We start from the raw sequence: 18,281 nt of genomic DNA on the forward strand, positions 1-18,281 counted from the left end.
TTATAATATTATAAAGTATAAGGGTTGAATTTGAACTCCTTAAATTCTAAGGGCTAACTTGGAATTAAAGTATTCATAAGTGAAAACTTTTCAAATTCCAAAACTTGAGGGCAGGTTTTGAAACTATTCAAAACTAATTAATTCCATAACTTATGTGTTTAAAGTAGTTTTAATCCAAAAACTCTTCAAGTTCCATAACTTGAGGACTAGTTATGGAAGACTTTAAACTAATAAAAGAATTAACTTTTCTTTATTTTATAACATATGGAATTAATTAAGGTTACACTTTTTTTTAATTTATTATTTAATGAAGAGACTCTTGGTCCTCCATAACTTGAGGATAAATTATGGAGTCATAACACCATTTAATTAGAACTAGACTCTTCATTTTGTAACCTTTGCCAACTTTTATGAGTTTTATGAAACATAAATGTGACTTTTCATATAACTTGAGGACAAGTTACAAAAACACATTTTAGAATTAACTCTTAGATTAATTTGGATTGAAAACAACTATTTCACTCAACTTTTCTATTAATCTAAGCAACTCATAAGAACAAGATAATTCAAATCAAACTTTTTCATGTAATTAGTCTAAACCTTAAACTAATACAAAACATGAATATATTGACAATTATCTTTGAAATTGGATTAGCATGAACATTACCACATCAAAAACAAGTTTATAAGTCCAAAAACATCTTAGGGTAATGTTCCTAGTCCAATTCCAGCCAAAAAAGTCGAATTTATGCTGTCTGGGGGTCCAACTCGTCGAGTGCACGAACCAACTCGGCGAGTTGGATGCTTTTCGCCTTGGACTCGGCGAGTCTGCTAGGCAGACAACATCAAAACTCGATTTTCCAGCTTCTTTTGCAAGTATAACAAGAAAACAAGCCTAGGATCTGATACCACTGTTGGGTTATGAGCATTGTAACACTCCTAAGTGTACATGCAACCCTAAATACCTTGGATCTATGTTTTTCTCTATTATACATGCAAATATGAACATCCAAGGTATTATCCTAATCTAGCATACAAAACAATGGATATAACAAGATAGAATACATACCTCTTTGATGTAGAAAGTCTTCATGAAGCTTGAGTGCCTAGTGCCCCAAGTGTGACACCTCAAATGGTTCACACAACACCAAATACAAATGGGATAACTTCAGAGAAATCTACACTTCATGAAATCGGCTAGCCCTTTCTTATTCACACACTCTAGTGTCCGATTTTGGTCAAGAATAAGATCTTTATATAGTGTTACAATTAGGGTAAACCCTAATTGTCATGACTTTCCATTTCCTTGGATCCATGGGTTCAAATACACCATGGAGCATCCATGGACCATCCTATGGGTTTTAGCCCAACTTGATTATCCATGGAGCATTAGCCCACTATACAAGTATGGATGATTTACACAATCAACCCATATATTTAATTAGTCTTCTTTTGATCACTTAATTAATCCTAGATTAATTCTTGATCAATATTAATTAAATAATCTTATTATTCTTATTATTAATATACTAGAACTTATAATATATTAATAACCACAAGTGTCTTATTTCTCTCATTATAGTCTATCCAACTTCATGATGCCATGCAACCCAAATGGACCATGTCGGGTCGAGTCAAGTCTTACCAATTATAGTTATGGACTTAGACATTAATCCAACAGTTATTGCCGTTGTAGCTTCCGCAATGTCACAGATAAATTTTGGCGACTCTAGCGGGTCGGGAAGTGGTGCCCAACCCCTCAATCTTCATGGAAGCCAGGGACACCAGAAGGAGTGTTCCTACAAGGAATTTATGAATGCAAACCCTAGATCCTTTGATGGAAATGGGAGGTGTCATTGCCCTAATTCGGTGGATTGAGAAGATCGAATCGGTCTTCGAGATCTGTGAATGTTCCGAACCCAACAAGGTGAAGTTCACAGCTTGCACCTTCACCGACAGAGCACTAACCTGGTGGAATAGTCGGGTCAAATCCCTAACCCTGCCAGTGGCAAACGTCATGGGTTGGGAAAGTTTGAAGGAACTTATGCTCGCGGAGCATGAACTTTGGAACCATAAGATGAAGGGTTCCGACATTGCCTCCTATAAAGCTAGATTCTGTGATCTGGCTATCCTCTGTCCAGGAATGGTCACCCCGGAAAGCAAAAACTTAGAAAGATACATTTGGGGATTGACGCTCTCAATGCAAGGAAATGTCTTGGCCGCTAGGCCAGCCCCTTTTGACAGTGCCAAGTGCCTGGCGCAAACTGTTATAGATCACGGAATTGATCTTAACGCAGCAGCAGCCGCTCCCGAACCAGCAAAGGCGAGTGGTGGGAAGAGAAAGTTCTAGAAACAATGAAAGGGCCAGTCTTCGTAGGAGCCCTCAAAGAAACAGCAAACGGTGGCAGTCAATGCTGCTACTACTCCAACCACTGCTCTTGCAACTCAAGCACCTACCAGCGGATATACTGGTACCCTGCCTCGGTGTAGTAAGTGCACTTATCATCATAATCCTGGACCATGTCGTGAAATGCTCTGCAACAGTTGTGGCAAGAAGGGGCACACAACTCGTTTTTGCAAAGCACCAGTTCAACCTACCAATCATGCATCTGGAGCAGGTGTCGGTGAAGCATGTTATGGTCGTGGAGAAGTAGGGCACTACAAGAGAAACTGCCCCATGACATCAACTGTTGGAAACATAGCGAGAGTGCTAGCGATGGGTTAGGAGGAGGCAGTTGCAGATCCCACAGTTGTTACGGGTACGTTCCTCCTCGACATCTCTTATGCGTACATTCTTTTCGATTCTGGTGCAGAGAGAAGTTTTGTTAGTCATGCATTCAAGCATCTTCTCAAACATAAATCCCAACCTCTATTCGCAACATTTACTATCGAGATGGCTAACAGTGAGAAAGAGAGAACTAACGACATATTCATAGGCTGTACCATTACCCTAAATGATCATTCCTTTCCCATCGATCTTATGCCAGTTTCCATAAAAAGCTTCGATATCATCATCGACAAGGATTGGTTGAGCCCCAATCATGCTGATATCCTTTGTTATGAAAAAGCGATTCGTCTCAATCTTCCCTCTGGTGAAACCCTCATGATATATGGCGATAAACTCAGTTCGAACCTCCATATCATTTCGTGCATCAAAGACCAAAAATTTCTGCGAAAGGACTGTCATGCATTCCTAGCCAATGTTATTAACGAGAAATAGGAAGTTATAGAACTCAAGAGCATCCCGAAGTCTGCAATTTTCCAGATGTCTTTCCCGAAGAGCTTCCGAGAATTCCTCCTGAGCACCAAGTCGAGTTCCGAATCGAGTTAATCCCTAGAGCCACCCCCGTAGCTAAATCCCCATACCGCCTAGCGCTACTAGAAATGCAAGAGTTATCCAGCCAGCTCAATGAGCTCCTCAACAAAGGATTCATCAGAACGAGTTCCTCACCCTGGGAAGCCCCGATCTTATTTGTGAAAAAGAAGGATGGATCTTTCCAGATGTGCATTGACTATCGTGAACTAAACAAACTCATCGTCAAAAATCGTTACCCTCTTCCTCGAATTGACGACCTCTTCGACCAACTTCAAGGAGCCAGCTACTTCTCAAAAATAGACCTAAGATTAGGGTACCATCAGTTGCGATTACACGAGAGTGATGTTCCTAAGACAACATTTCAGACTCGATATGGTCACTATGAGTTCGTAGTAATGCCCTTCGGTCTAACCAACGCACCGACGATATTCATGGACCTGATGAATCGGGTGTGTTGTTCTTTCCTGGAAAAGTTCGTAATAGTGTTCATTGACAATATAGTTGTTTATTTCAAAAGTGAGGAAGATTACAAACAACACTTGAGGTTGGTGCTGGAAACTCTAAGGGCAGAGAAGCTATACGCGAAATTCTCCAAGTGCGAATTCTAGATTCGAAAAGTAACTTTCCTAGGTTATGTGGTAAGCGATGAAGGCATACACGTGGACCCTTCCAAAATCAAAGCAATAGAGAATTGGTCAGCACCGAAGACGCCCACAGAAATCCGTCAATTCTTGGGCCTCGCTGGCTATTATCGTAGGTTTATCCAAAATTTCTCCAGGATTGCCAAACCCTTAACCACTCTGACTCAGAAAGGTGTACCCTTTTGTTGGAGTGAATAGAAAGATACTACGTTCCAAACATTGAAGCAGGCCCTATGCAGCGCACCTATCCTATCTCTGGCCGAAAGGACGGAGGACTTCGTTGTCTACTGTGATGCATCTGATCAAGGCCTAGGTTGTGTGTCATGCAGCAGGGAAAGGTTATTGTTTAAGCCTTGAGACAGCTGAAAGCACACAAAGTCAATTATAAAACTCACATGCTGGAGTTGGGAGCAATGGTCTTCGCATTGAAAATATGGAGAGAATACCTCTATAGAACTAAGTGCAGCGTCTTTACCGATCATAAGAGCCTACAACATACCTTCGATCAGAAGGAGTTGAATATGAGGAAACGGCGATGGGTAGAACTACTCAGTGATTATGAGTGGTAAATATGCTACCATCCCGGCAAGGCCAATGTGGTGGTGGATGCCCTCAACCCGAAGGAATACTCAAGTCACAATGTGCAAGCACTAACCATTACCATCCATTCCCACTTGTCCGCACAAATCAGAAAGGCTCAGCTAGAAGCCCTAAAACCAGAAAATTTGGCGGATGAAGCGTTGAGAGGAATGGAGAAGAACTTAGAGGTCAAGATAGACGGAGTCTATTATTTCATGAACCGGATCTGGACCCCAAAGTTTGGTGGTTACAGAGAGATTGTCATGAACGAAGCTCACCAAACTAGATACTCCGTTCACCCAGGTTCGGACAAGATGTACCTTGATCTCAAGAAACTATATTGGTGTCCAAACATGAAAGCGGAGATCGCTACCTTCGTGGGAAAGTGTCTGAATTGCGCCAAAGTGAAGGTAAAATATCAGAAGCCCTTAGGTTTGCTTCAGCAGCCGGAGATACCTGAGTGGAAGTGGGAAAGGATTACCATGGATTTCAACACTAAATTACCCAGATCTCCGAGTGGGTACGATACCATATGGGTAATTGTCGATCGATTAACCAAATCCACCCACTTCCTGCCAATCAAAGAAACTTTCAAGATGGAAAAGCTCACACAAATATACATCCAAGACATAGTTCGACTGCATGGTGTACCTGTGTCCATTATCTTCTATCGAGATAGTAGGTTCACCTCAAGATTTTAGCAGTCCCTGCAGAAAGCTCTTGGAACTAAGTTGGATATGAGCACAACTTACCATACTCAAACAAATGGGTAGAGTAAGAAAACCATCCATACCTTTGAAGACATGTTGATAGCATGTGTCATCGACTTCAGTAAGTCATAGGACACCCATTTGCCCTTGGTTGTGTTCTCCTACAACAATAGTTACCATACCAGCATCCAGGTTGTGCCGTTTGAAGCTCTCTATGGCTGTAAGTGCGGATCCCCTCTATGCTGGGTTGAGGTGGGCGACACGTAGCTAACCAAGGGACAAGTCCCCGACAGCACTCTCACAGGCCCAGAGATCATCCGTGAAACCACAAAAAAGATCGTACAAATCCGAGAACAACTGAAAGCCTCACAAGATAGACAAAAGAGCTATGCTGATAAACGACGAAAACCCTTGGAGTTCCAAGTTGGAGACCGTGTTCTGCTGAGGGTCTCACCGTGGAAACGCATGATACGCTTTGGAAAGCGTGGAAAGCTAAATCCAAGGTACATAGGACCATTCGAATTCCTCGCTAGGATGGGTCCTGTAGCATACAAACTTCATTTACCTCAAGAACTTAGAAACATCAATCCCGTCTTCCATGTCTTGAATCTTAATAAGTGTTTATCTGAGGACACCCTTACGATCCTTCTCGATGAGATTGAAATCAACGATAACCTCAACTTCGTGGAAGAACCAGTCGAAATCATGGATCGGGAGGTCAAACAAACAAAACAAAGTCACATCCCAATAGTGAAGGTTCGTTGGAATGCCAAGCGGGGACCTGAATTCACTTGGGAGCGTGAGGATTCAATGAAACAGAAGTACCCCCCCCCCATCTTTTTTCCAAGTCCATGATTTGTATTTCTACTCTAGATTTTCGGGACAAAGTTCCCTCTATCGGGGGGAGGGGGGATGATGTGACAACCCGGAAATTCCCTCTAAGGGTTTGTTAAAGTGTTCTAAGTCTAGTACAATCAAATTTTGGGTTCTAGGTCGAGTTATTCCAAGTCATAGCACAACATTCGAGCCAAATACCCCTCTAGGAGGAGTCTACAGCCGTACACACAGGTATGCAGCCGTACACCCACCCCATGACCGCATACTCGGGGTAGTGGGTCACCCACACCTATATATACGACGAGACCCCTCTTCTTTCACTCTTTTCTTCTCTTGGCTGCACATAACTACTTTCTCTCTCTAGAATCTTCATCCAAGAACCATACAAAGGCCTTAAAAACCTAAGTGATTCATCCCCTAGCACGTTATACCTGAAAGTTCCCTTGATTCTTCATGTTTCAGCCTTGTTCTTCACCTCCTTGAAGGTGTACGGCCGCACACCTTCATAAGGTTGGCCGTACACACCTTAAAGGCTCTCCAAAGTGAGAGTTTGACCCCGATCTTCTAGTTGAACTTGGTATTACCTTAATGCACCTCAAAATCAACATCTTGGGCATAAACATAGAGAGTGTACGGCCGCACACCCCTCTGTATGGCCGCACACACACCCTTAGGGTCATACACCCACTTTGATGATCATTTTTGGCCTCAAACTTGCAAAAACACTAAGCATGGGACCTAGAACACTTCTTGGATGCTAGATAGGACCTTATAAACGCCTCAAAAATACATCCCATCATGAGTGTATGGTTGTACACTCATGGGCCATACACCCATAGTTGTACACACCCTTAGGGTGCCCGTACACCTCCCTCATTTGACCACATATGGTTTCGACACTTGGTTCAAGTGTTTCCTGGTCCTTAGAGTTGCTTCCTATCATGTTTAGTCATGAAATACACTAATTTAATACATATATGTGCTATTATATGTTAAATAGGATCCATTTGTGTTCGAAACATCAGTTGAGACTCAGCATCCATACCGATCTCACATTCGAATCCTACGTCAAACAGCGAGTTCATACCCCTACACTTTTAAGATTTTTAAGCATTTTCAGGGAGAATACAATCCAAACACAAAAGGATTTTGTGAACTAAAACAGAAAGGTTTTCAACATGTTAATACTACCCAATGCATTTTATAAAACATATAGACATTTATCCCCTTTTGTATTATGCAGAGCATAAGGGACGTTTTCTATACATAATTGCATAGTTTTAAGAACAATACATAAACATAACATATTAGTCAAACTATAATAGGTATATTTTGGGGAACATTTCCAGTTTTACAGATACAAACTACATACAAGGTTGAACATATAAACTAAGACAAATTTAGTTTATCCATTACTACTTTCGGATAACTAGAGTATCATACTAAATGATTATTTTGTGTATAATTATTTATACTCTACTCAATTCACAAACTATTCCAAATATGAGAACAACAGAATAGCACATAAACTAGTTAATACAGGATTGTGAGACATCATCTTCATTGTACCCTTTGGGGTACGGGTAAATCCTCTACATTTAGTATAGACAGTGTCTCCTGGAGGGAGAGCGTGAGATTTGTGAATAGATCTATTCGGGACCGCCAATCCCACACCTAAACTGTTAGCTACAATTAGCCAAGCATGCCTGGGGTGACAAATTTCGTAACATACGATGCCTGAAGAAACGTCACGGAGGTCATCAATCATATTAGCATGGCTATACGAACTCACAATAGTATAAACTAACCTTTGTTTACGGGATTATCATTCTTCAATAATTTTCTTTTAATTAATAAAACTACCTACATACTACACTGGAGGGTATTCCAAGGATAAATCATTTGGTTTTATTTTAAATAGTTATACTACTTTACATATTGTTGGTAGCCAGCGTTTCAATTACAAATCATACTTTACATATAATGAAAATCAATCATTCATACAAATTCAGTGACTAGTTTTCATTATAAAAACATGCCTGTGAACTCACTTGCTTTATCGTAATACGTTTTCAAAATCGCTTATATTCTAAGGACAACACTAGAAAGGTACTCTTGCCAGCTTTTGGAGAAGACAGAGCATTTGGAGTCCCGTCTTTATCCTGTTACTTTTGATATATATATATATATATATATATATATATATATATATATATATATATATATATATATATATATAAACCTGTACCAAACAACAAATGTAAATATTCATATTATAATGTAATGGTTGTGATTACTTTGATTACCATGATGCAATTATTGTGATACTATGCATGATGTCATCCACCTCCGAATGTTTCCGCTATTTATATTACGGTTCGGGGTGTGACACTCTCCAATTCATGAAAATGATTGTGAGGAAACTCTTTCACTAAGTAGATTTTAAGGAGATAGCATTTGTGATATTTGCATTCTCAAATTCGATTATGATTAAGGCATCCCTCTTCATAGTTCGAATTGTTAGAAATGACAAAAGGTCTAAACATTTGGGACTTATTACTGTAAGTTCTGAAATTGTTTAGACACACATGTGAGCTATCTAAGGAAAGGTGTATGAGTTTGAGAATCATAGATAAATTATTATGGAAGCATCTCATATCAGAGATCTGAACTTTGGTAAGAAATTCAATAAGTATTGATTTCTAGAAGTCCAACTGATTTCTGAGTACATGTCATAGCGAGTGTGAGCATAAGTGTTATGCTAGTAAAATAATAATTATTATGCTAGTGGGAGCATATTTATTATGGTAAGTTTTGCGAGTTAGCAATGTTAATTATAGAAAACAAAAGTTTCAATTCGCAAAGTTGTAGGGTTTGAAAAGTTGTTTTGCTATAATTAAGGGAGAGGCATTCATACTTCATTTCGAATCTAAAAGCTTAGATTAAGATTTTAATCGAATTTAGTCATGGACATATGTGAATGTTATGTTGAGATGATTCAGCATAAGGAAATTCTATATGTGGAAATATTATAGCGAAAGACTAATTAAGTATCATGTCTTTATGCGAGACATTATGAATTGTATTTCATATGCTTTGGGTATAGGATCGATTGCATATGCTATAATATTTATGTGTTCTGAATTCTCCAAATTCCTAGGGCATTAACAGGGAAAAAGTACAGGAACTGGATATGACTAAAATGTTTAAGCAATTGTCGAGGACAATCTGAGGTTTACCAAAGATTGGTTGCTCATGGACATTTGGAAGTATAGTGTAAATTTTGGAAGGACCATATTGACATATTTTTAAAAGAGGCAACTCTTGTTTAGAAGTGATAGTCAAAGTGGGAATATGGAAATGTTTCCATAAGTGGAAGTTATTCTTTAAATCTATGTAAGCTTTGGAAACTTAATGAAAGAAGGTTGTTCAAAGGAATGTACTTTGAATGTGAGACTTCGTTTCCATGCAATTTCTCTCCATTGGATTACTTTGAAATGAATGTTGCCAAGTCTCTGTGACTTTGTGCATAGTCATTACAAGAGGATCACTGCATATAAGTTTAAAATCTAACAGATTATAGGGAATGACAAGAAATTGGTATTCTTACATTTATGATAAGGATTTGGAATTGTGAAATGAGTTTCATTGAAATGCTTTCAATTGATCTATTTCATAAAGAAATGACCATAGAAAAACATAGTGTGCATGATTGGAGCATGGCATAGCTGTTGTTTTAATTCAAGTATTAAGTTGATTAATCGAAACATTATACAATGAATAATGTGTAATCAATATGGTAATAAAAGGTGTTTTATTTATATTCATAAGTTCTAAGACCATATTGGGTTCAATTATTCTTGTTTTTCACTTTGCATGTTTTGACTTCCATAATAACTGGGTTATTCAAACCATCCACAGTCGATCATACTTTGGAAGTAGGTATTAAGGCAAGACTGTCGTGAATCTGACTGTAGGTTGTCTAGGTGTTTTAGACATAGCACAAGTTTGATGCAGTGTTCATGAGTACTCCTGGAATAAGATTCGAGTATTGGATTAAACCCACGCTCATCTGAATCACTTCATGGAGTTTATCATGAGTGATTGTGAGATGATAATATCTTATATTCTTGAAACCAAGACATGTGAGTCGTAGTTTACAAGTCAGTTGCACATTGACATATGTAAACACACAGTAACTTGGTGTTATAAAACATATTGTTGAATATAATTTGATGAGTAAGTACAAACAAGCATTTGATTCTAAGATTATCCATTCCTTTTACCTAATGCGGGATAAAAGAGATATTTGTGGGCCCCTCGATGATTTAGTGATGACAAACCTAAATTCTTGACCAAGCCTAGACTGATTTAATTTGTTCAATTAGTCAGTTGTCATAAATCGGAAATCAGGAAACAACACATGAACAGAGATAATGATTTTAATCCATGTCTCGGTTCATATGATATCTACAATGGAGGAATATATGATCTCTTATCTAATGGACGCGTCATTGACTAGGTTAGACTTCGACAGCGGCTTTTAAGAGCTACGATTGTTAGTCGAGTTGTGGAGTCATACTTGAAATAATAGTTATTAGACTTATCGAAGTGGGAGACTGTTGGATTAGGTGTCTAAGCCCATAACTATAATTGGTATGTATTTGACCCGAGAGTAGCATGGTCCATTTGGGTTGCCTTCACCAAAGCAATTTGATAGGATAGACTTTTGAGAAGAGGTTATTTATGATTTATTAATATGTTATAAGTCCTAATATATTAATATGAAATCAAGTTATTTAATTAGTATTGATCAAGAATTAATTTACTGATCAAAAGAGACTAATTAGATTAATAGGGACTAATTGTGTAAATTAGTTATACATATATATATATATATATATATATATATATATATATATATATATATATATTGTTTAGGCTTATGATACATGATGGACTAAGTTTATGAAAGAATGCATAAAGAGTTAGTCCATATGGATCATGGATCATGGATAATAAGCCTAAGGGTATGGATTAGGGTTTAACCATGACTCTTAGAATCCTACAATATATATATATATATATATATATATATATATATATATATGTCACCTTATAGCTAAAATCGGTTACTACATATGTTCTAAGAGTTCATTTTGAGCCGATTTTATGCAAGGTTATTCTCTCTCAAAAGTCCTCCTTTGTTCATGGTGTTTGTGAACCATTTGAGGCATTACACTTGAGGTGCTAAGTTCTTAAAGGCCAAAACTACAAGCTACACCAAGAGGTAATTCTATAACTCATTTCTATGTTGTTTATGTCAACTGTATGATAGTTGTAGGCTTAATGCTTTGGAAACAGTATTGCATGTATAATTAGAGAAAAACATAGATCCAAAGCATTTAGGGTTGTATGTGCACCATATGATGTTGTAGTATACAATACCCAACACTTAGTTGGTCTTTGTTTTAACCAAAACATCACAACTACCAATTTTAAATGTGCTAGAGAAAGAAAACATTTCTACTCCATATTTCGTGAGGTGTTATAAACCTACTTAGAACATGTTACTCAAGGTAGAACTTGGAGTAACTAGAGTATAACTCTAGAACTTTATTTTGGAATGAAGTATGATTCATCTTCTTGATTTAACCATTTCAACAATACCTGATTCCTTTTCTTAGTCATATAAATGTACTAAGTTGCTCTTAGAGGATCAATGGTGGCATGGTTCCATAATCATTAAGATGATCATAAAACATGATACTAAAGTACTCTCTTTTCCTTTCAGATTGGAGAAACTTTTATATTTCTGTCCAATTGATTCTTCGTATTCATTCTGCTATACATTGAAATTTTTTTCAATGTATCAAAATTATACTTAATCTTTTAAACATAACCATATTTACTAAACCACTAGTAAATCGTGAAAAATAGAATTATCATCGTTTGGGGTGGATCTGACCAGTTCACATCAATGTGTACTAGATCCTTTAGTCTTTCACTTGACTCATATATACATGTGAACATGGAATTCGTCTCAAATTACCAAAGGTCAAGATTCTCATATATCACACAATCAAATGTATGACTCAAATTTCTATCCAATTGAAACTTGGGTGATGAGAATCCTTCTTCACTTGGTAAATTATGACACTACCACAAGCAATATAACTAAGAATCAAATCCATTTTCAATATGGCTAATAATAGAAATATAAACATCAATTTTCATAAATGTCATTGCAAGTAATCATAAAGTAATTTAGATAAAACCAATACTCATTGTCTTGATATTGTGCGGAAACTTGTCCTTACAATGCAAATACATATGAAAACTATGTTTTGTATATATTCCTAAGCAATATATAATAACTCCTAAGTACCAGCTCAAAATTTTGATCATCGAATCATGTGACCGAAATCCATTTCTCACGATCAAACTCAACTTACTCCTCTTTTAAGCTTCCTTATTTCTCTTCGATCCTACAAAACATCAAAATGTGATTATCACATCATGTAATAAGATTTATAAATAGAAACTTAATAAAGTTACATAGTGGATGTACCTGAAGTAGAGTCATACAATTTGACTTCACTTTCTCTAAGATCTCTCATGTAGTCTGGGCAACTTCGCTTCCCCCTTCGATTGGCAATAGAAATAGGTGGACTCTTTAGCATTGGAACATGGAACTATATCAGAATTTCCTTTCCCTTACGGTCAAACTGTTTGACATTGGCCGATTTCTCTCCCTTAGGAGGAGAAACTGTTACAACCGTCAAAATTGGAGTCGGTTCTAGATTTGATAAACTTAGTGGTACGTGTAGGCACGACACATACTAGACTTAGTAACTAGAAACTAAGTTATAACCTACTAGAAACTTGGAAACAATTAGAATCAATGGATAGTATACTTAGATTTCACATTGATATGTGAATTCTACAACTATTTAACTGTAGTGAATATCCATATTTAGGTCACTCTTTGATTCGAACACCTTTTCATGAATCATATACACACATCGTGCACTTGACCTAGTGCTAGAAATTAGGTCCTAGTCTCGTTGGAACTTAAGTCAGAGTTGAAAACTAGGACTAGTATACTTGATTCCTCAATTTCGCTTGAATCTCGGAATCACTACATATAATGCCAATAAACCAATAAAATAAGTTACAAAAATTATTTATAACTATAAAAAGAGTTATAATACCATAAGATAAATTGAAGTCTCAAAGATTCTTTGGATTTTGATATCCAAAGATTTATTAAATCTCAAAACCCTAAAAGCCCTAAAACCTAAATTTTATAAAATTTAACATCAAGAATTCTATAAAAATAGTTATGAAACTTATAATATTATCTTAAAATAATTAAATTCAGGGAAATATAATCAAGGAAAATAAAATTTAAGTCATTAACATTCAACCTTAATTTATAAGGCAGATATCAAGGTTTTATGAATGATATATAGGTTAAGGTGAATATTTCATAAACATTTTATAATTTTATAAGATATATGAACTTTATAAAAATGGAAGAGAGGTAAACCCTATTTCATCCCCTAAAATTCGTTCTCTCACTCCCACTATATCTCTTTCCAAAGTAGAAATCATTTAAACAACTCTTACACTCTTCCTTCTCTTTCACACTTCACTCTCTCACACTCTCAATAACCAACTTCATTCTCTCCCTTCTCCACCCTCTAAACCACGAAATTTTCCAGAAAATATAACCTCATAACACTCAAAACTTTCATCATCAAGTGTTGTTCTTGAGGTAATCACAAAACCTTCATTCTTCCTTCACTTTTTCCTTCATAACTTTATGTTTACTTGCACTTTCTTCTTCTTCGACACCATTCTATGGGTGGATTATGAATCATATGTTCATAACCACAATTTTTATGATGTTGTAGGTAGTATTTAACCCAAAAACCAACATGCATGTGATGATCTTCAAGCTTAGAGGCTTGATCATCAAAGTATGTTGTTAAAAAGCTTTCAAATGGGTTTATAAAGGATTTATTCCCAAATAAATATCTAAAACAAGTTTTCTAATCAAATCTGATTTTTCCCTATATTCCACCAACCAAATGAGATGTTCTACAAATTTTCAGAAAATAATTCATTTTTCTCGAATTATTACAATTATTGCAAGAAAATAGGTCAATAATTCATAGAAAATACTTTCTGAGGTATATAAATCATAGGTAAATTCTTGGATGACCCCTAAAGTGAATGATGACATCTTAGTGAGTTTCATAAATTTTTGTTACTGTTTGCTATGCCTTTGAATTTTCTTTTTGTTTAATTCAAATAAATCATAAAACCACTTTAAAAATTTTGAAAAGTCTATATAATAATTTTCGCAGCTCCTACCCTACGTAGAAGACTCAGAAAAGTATTTTCAGAGTTTTTCATAATGCATTCCTATTTTTCCCCAATTTTTTTATTTATAATGGACTAATAATGGGAAAAATAATTCTACTCATCCAGAATTCATTAAAATTTACGAGAAGACCTTAAAATAGAGTAGAACTTTAATGATTTTTATATTCAGTATATTATTTTTCTCCTATTTTCTAAGATTAAATACATTTAAATCCATAAAATCGGATTACACTATATAAAAATCACCATTGGTATTTTTATAGATTATGTACACTGTAAATAAAGTTTACAAAAATTTTGGTAATTTACTTGAACTGTTTGTTAATTATTCATGAATTAATGATTATTCAAGAGAATAAAACAAAGAAAAATAGCAAAACTAATAGAAAAATATATTTTATATTTTTCACAGTTTCTACTTGTATAATAACAGTGTTACAAAATGTTTGGGAAATTTTGGAAATAGGTTTGTTTTTATTTCATTTTTTATTAGAATAAATGAACAAAAATCATAAAATCGGGTTAAACAGTTTAGAAATCCTTTTTTATTTTTTTCCCAGCTTACGAATGTTTAATAACATTAATACACAAAGCTTGGAAAATTTTGGAAACTGTTTTCTATTTATTTCAATTTTTAGTAGGATAAATGCACAAAACTAATAAAATTGGGTTAAACAATTTATAAATCCACTTTTATATTTTACCCAGCTTAATTATGTCTAATGGCAGTGTCATAAAAAATTTGGGAATTTTTATCATTTTAATGCTATTTTTCACAAATTTACATTTTTATGAAGGCTTAAAATTCTGGAAAAATAGTTAATCATATCAAAAATTCAAAGGAAAATTTATGGAAGACCTCTACTATGTTTAGAATCAAAATGAAAAGTTTTAGAATTTTTGGAAACTGTTTGATAATATTTTAGCTTTTTAAGAGCTTAAAACACAATTAAATGTGTTGAAATACCCTCAATTGATATTACAAAAATCTGGAAAATTAATATCCAAAATTGTCTTAATCACATGAGTTATAAAACTTCACCATTTCAGAAAAATGTTTGTAAGTTATCAATATTAAATTTTGACACAATATTGGCATAATTCTATTGTAGTAGCAAATATACTAGTGTTAGCTTTCTATTAGAGACTCATTAGTATGTAACATCGTGTATGAATCGATAGTGGTACAAGTGGATCATAATTAAAGGCACCATTTGCATCATTTCAATGCATATTGTGAGTATTCATGCACTCCCCCTATTTTCAGTTCTTATTTTTTGGGGTGGAAAAGCATGTCTGAAAAAACTATTTATTGTTCGTTGTATTTAAATTGATTTGTATCAAACTTGATTGCTATATTTTGCTATATCTCTCTTTATATGTCTATGCAACACGAAACATGAGAACTTATCATCTTAAGTCCCTTCCCTTACACTTTTCTCCAACCATTAACTCTTTGAGCCAATGGTCATTATGGATAGTGCTATTAGGAATTGACAACTCCTCAATCGCCCGATTGTTGGAGTGCATGATACCATATAATCTATGGAACGATTAGCATAGATCTTGATAATGCATCAGTCATAGGCTTGGTTGGGAACTCATTGTTTGGTCATACACATACAAACTTGTTATTTATTATGGCAATAAACTTGTTTATTAATTATAGCAATGAACTTTGTTTCTCATTACAACAACGAACTTTGTTTATGCAAACTTAATACTCATTTTTGCAATATATTTCTATTTATGGAAACTTTTATCAAAACTTTGATTTCGATTCATGAAACCAATATTATTATTATATTTTATCTATGAGTACTCACCAACTATTTTTATAGTTAACACTCGTTTTACATGCTTTTTCAGGAATCATCGAGTAAGTGGCACCTGGGGACACTTCACTATTAGGAGCATTCGCATGTGTTGTATTCCAATATTCATTGTAATTTCTTTTAAAAGTTGTTCAAAACCATTGTAAATTTGTAATGATTTTTAATACTATGGTTGGTGTTCTCTTTTAACTTTTGCTATGAAACCATTTATACTGCCACTCCACGTGTTTTCGCTTTAGCGGGGTGTGACAGAAACCATTTATGGACTATTACCTTTACCATCACCAACGTCCATGGAACTTTGAGAGATAGATCCTCCAAAAAAATTCTTGACTAGAGTGCCAAAGCATTGTTGCTTCAGCAGCAATTAGCAAATATGTTAGATCAATTAGCATCACGTCGTGATCATTCATATAGTAGTCCATAAGGATCTGACTATATGAGTCAGGAAGCGAGTGAAGAACCAAGTCAAAAGCTAGTTCCCTCTAGAAAATGACACCCAACATTCTCAATCTATCAATCTGCGACATCATCTTACGTACGTGTGCACACAAAGAATTCCCATTTTGGTGTTTGGATGCCAATAGAGCTTAAGTGACTTTGAACTTTTCAAGTCGGCGAAATTGTGGGTCATGGAGAATCACTAGAGGAGGTAGAGGAAGAAAAGTATGATTTCCAGTTCCACCAATGCATGAAGAAAGGAATGATCTCTCACCTTGATCGACACATGGAAAATCATCTTTAACAGGATGAGGAAAACCATAGTTGTCTGAACTCAACATCTATAAAGGGAGAAAGTTCAAGTTAGTTGATTTTAATCGTTAATATAACACCTAAAAAAAATATTAAGGCTAGGACTCAACACAATAATTCAAAATTCAGAAGTGGGATGTCGTAATCTAATTGTAAATTATTTGAAGGTAGATAAATGACGATTTAACAATTCGACCATAAAACATAATTTTAAATGAATTAGATTTTAAATGAAATTCCTAGATCTTTTGAGATTCATTGAACTTTTCAATGGCATGTTTAATCTGGATTATGCTCTTACTTTGTGACTGGGATGTCGAGGATCACAAACAAGATGTGAATAACCATCCAATAGTTCATGTACCCTTTCATAAAAAAAATCATATCATTTGTTACAAGGTTCTTTAGGTACTAAATAAAAATTCTTTTTATTTACTAATAGCCGCAATCAATTATAAACCAACCATCACAAGCGTGCATTAAAACCATTTCCATACATCAAACAGAACATACAACAATCATAAAATAACCATCACAAGCATGCATTAAAATATGTATAAACGAAACCATATATAGTCATAATTTTTGTGAGTCATCACAAGAATTATTAAGTCTCTCCTAAAGGATGTAAAGGACACTTCAAAAGGTCTTCAAGCTCCTACTTGCCAAGACAACTCTTTCTTGCAAAAAGAACTTCAAATTTTCATGTTGTAAATGTTCTAACACTAAAACCATTAAGACTATTATAAAGCCTAAAACCACGACTAGAAGCTCATGGTTGGGATTATGGTCTCATGTGGTTAAGTCATCTTCAAAATGTTCATTTATTCATCTTGTTACATTTAAACAAAACAACCACTCTAACTAATTTATTAAAACAAATAAACAAATGAAAAAAAAATACATATTTATCTATTACATCTTATGAATAAATAAATATCAACCAAACACAACACAAAGGTCCAAATGGCTTGTTTATACACAATAACATATCAAATAAAATAATAAAAAACTCTTTGTTTTCTCTAAGGTGACTTTTATATAACCAAAATGCATGAAAAATGTTTATATATAAAAATAAACAATTTTAAACAAGTTGCCAAAGAAGAGAAATATGGATATTTCTTAACCAAAAGAAATCCATTCTTGTTTTCCAAAAAAAACAAAGATTATCAAACATAAAAATCATTCTAACATATAAAAGATGGCTATGATA

The sequence above is a fragment of the Lactuca serriola genome, chromosome 8 (genome assembly GCF_051521515.1).
Source record: "Lactuca serriola cultivar US96UC23 chromosome 8, Lser_US96UC23_V15, whole genome shotgun sequence".
Classification (NCBI taxonomy): Eukaryota; Viridiplantae; Streptophyta; class Magnoliopsida; order Asterales; family Asteraceae; genus Lactuca; species Lactuca serriola.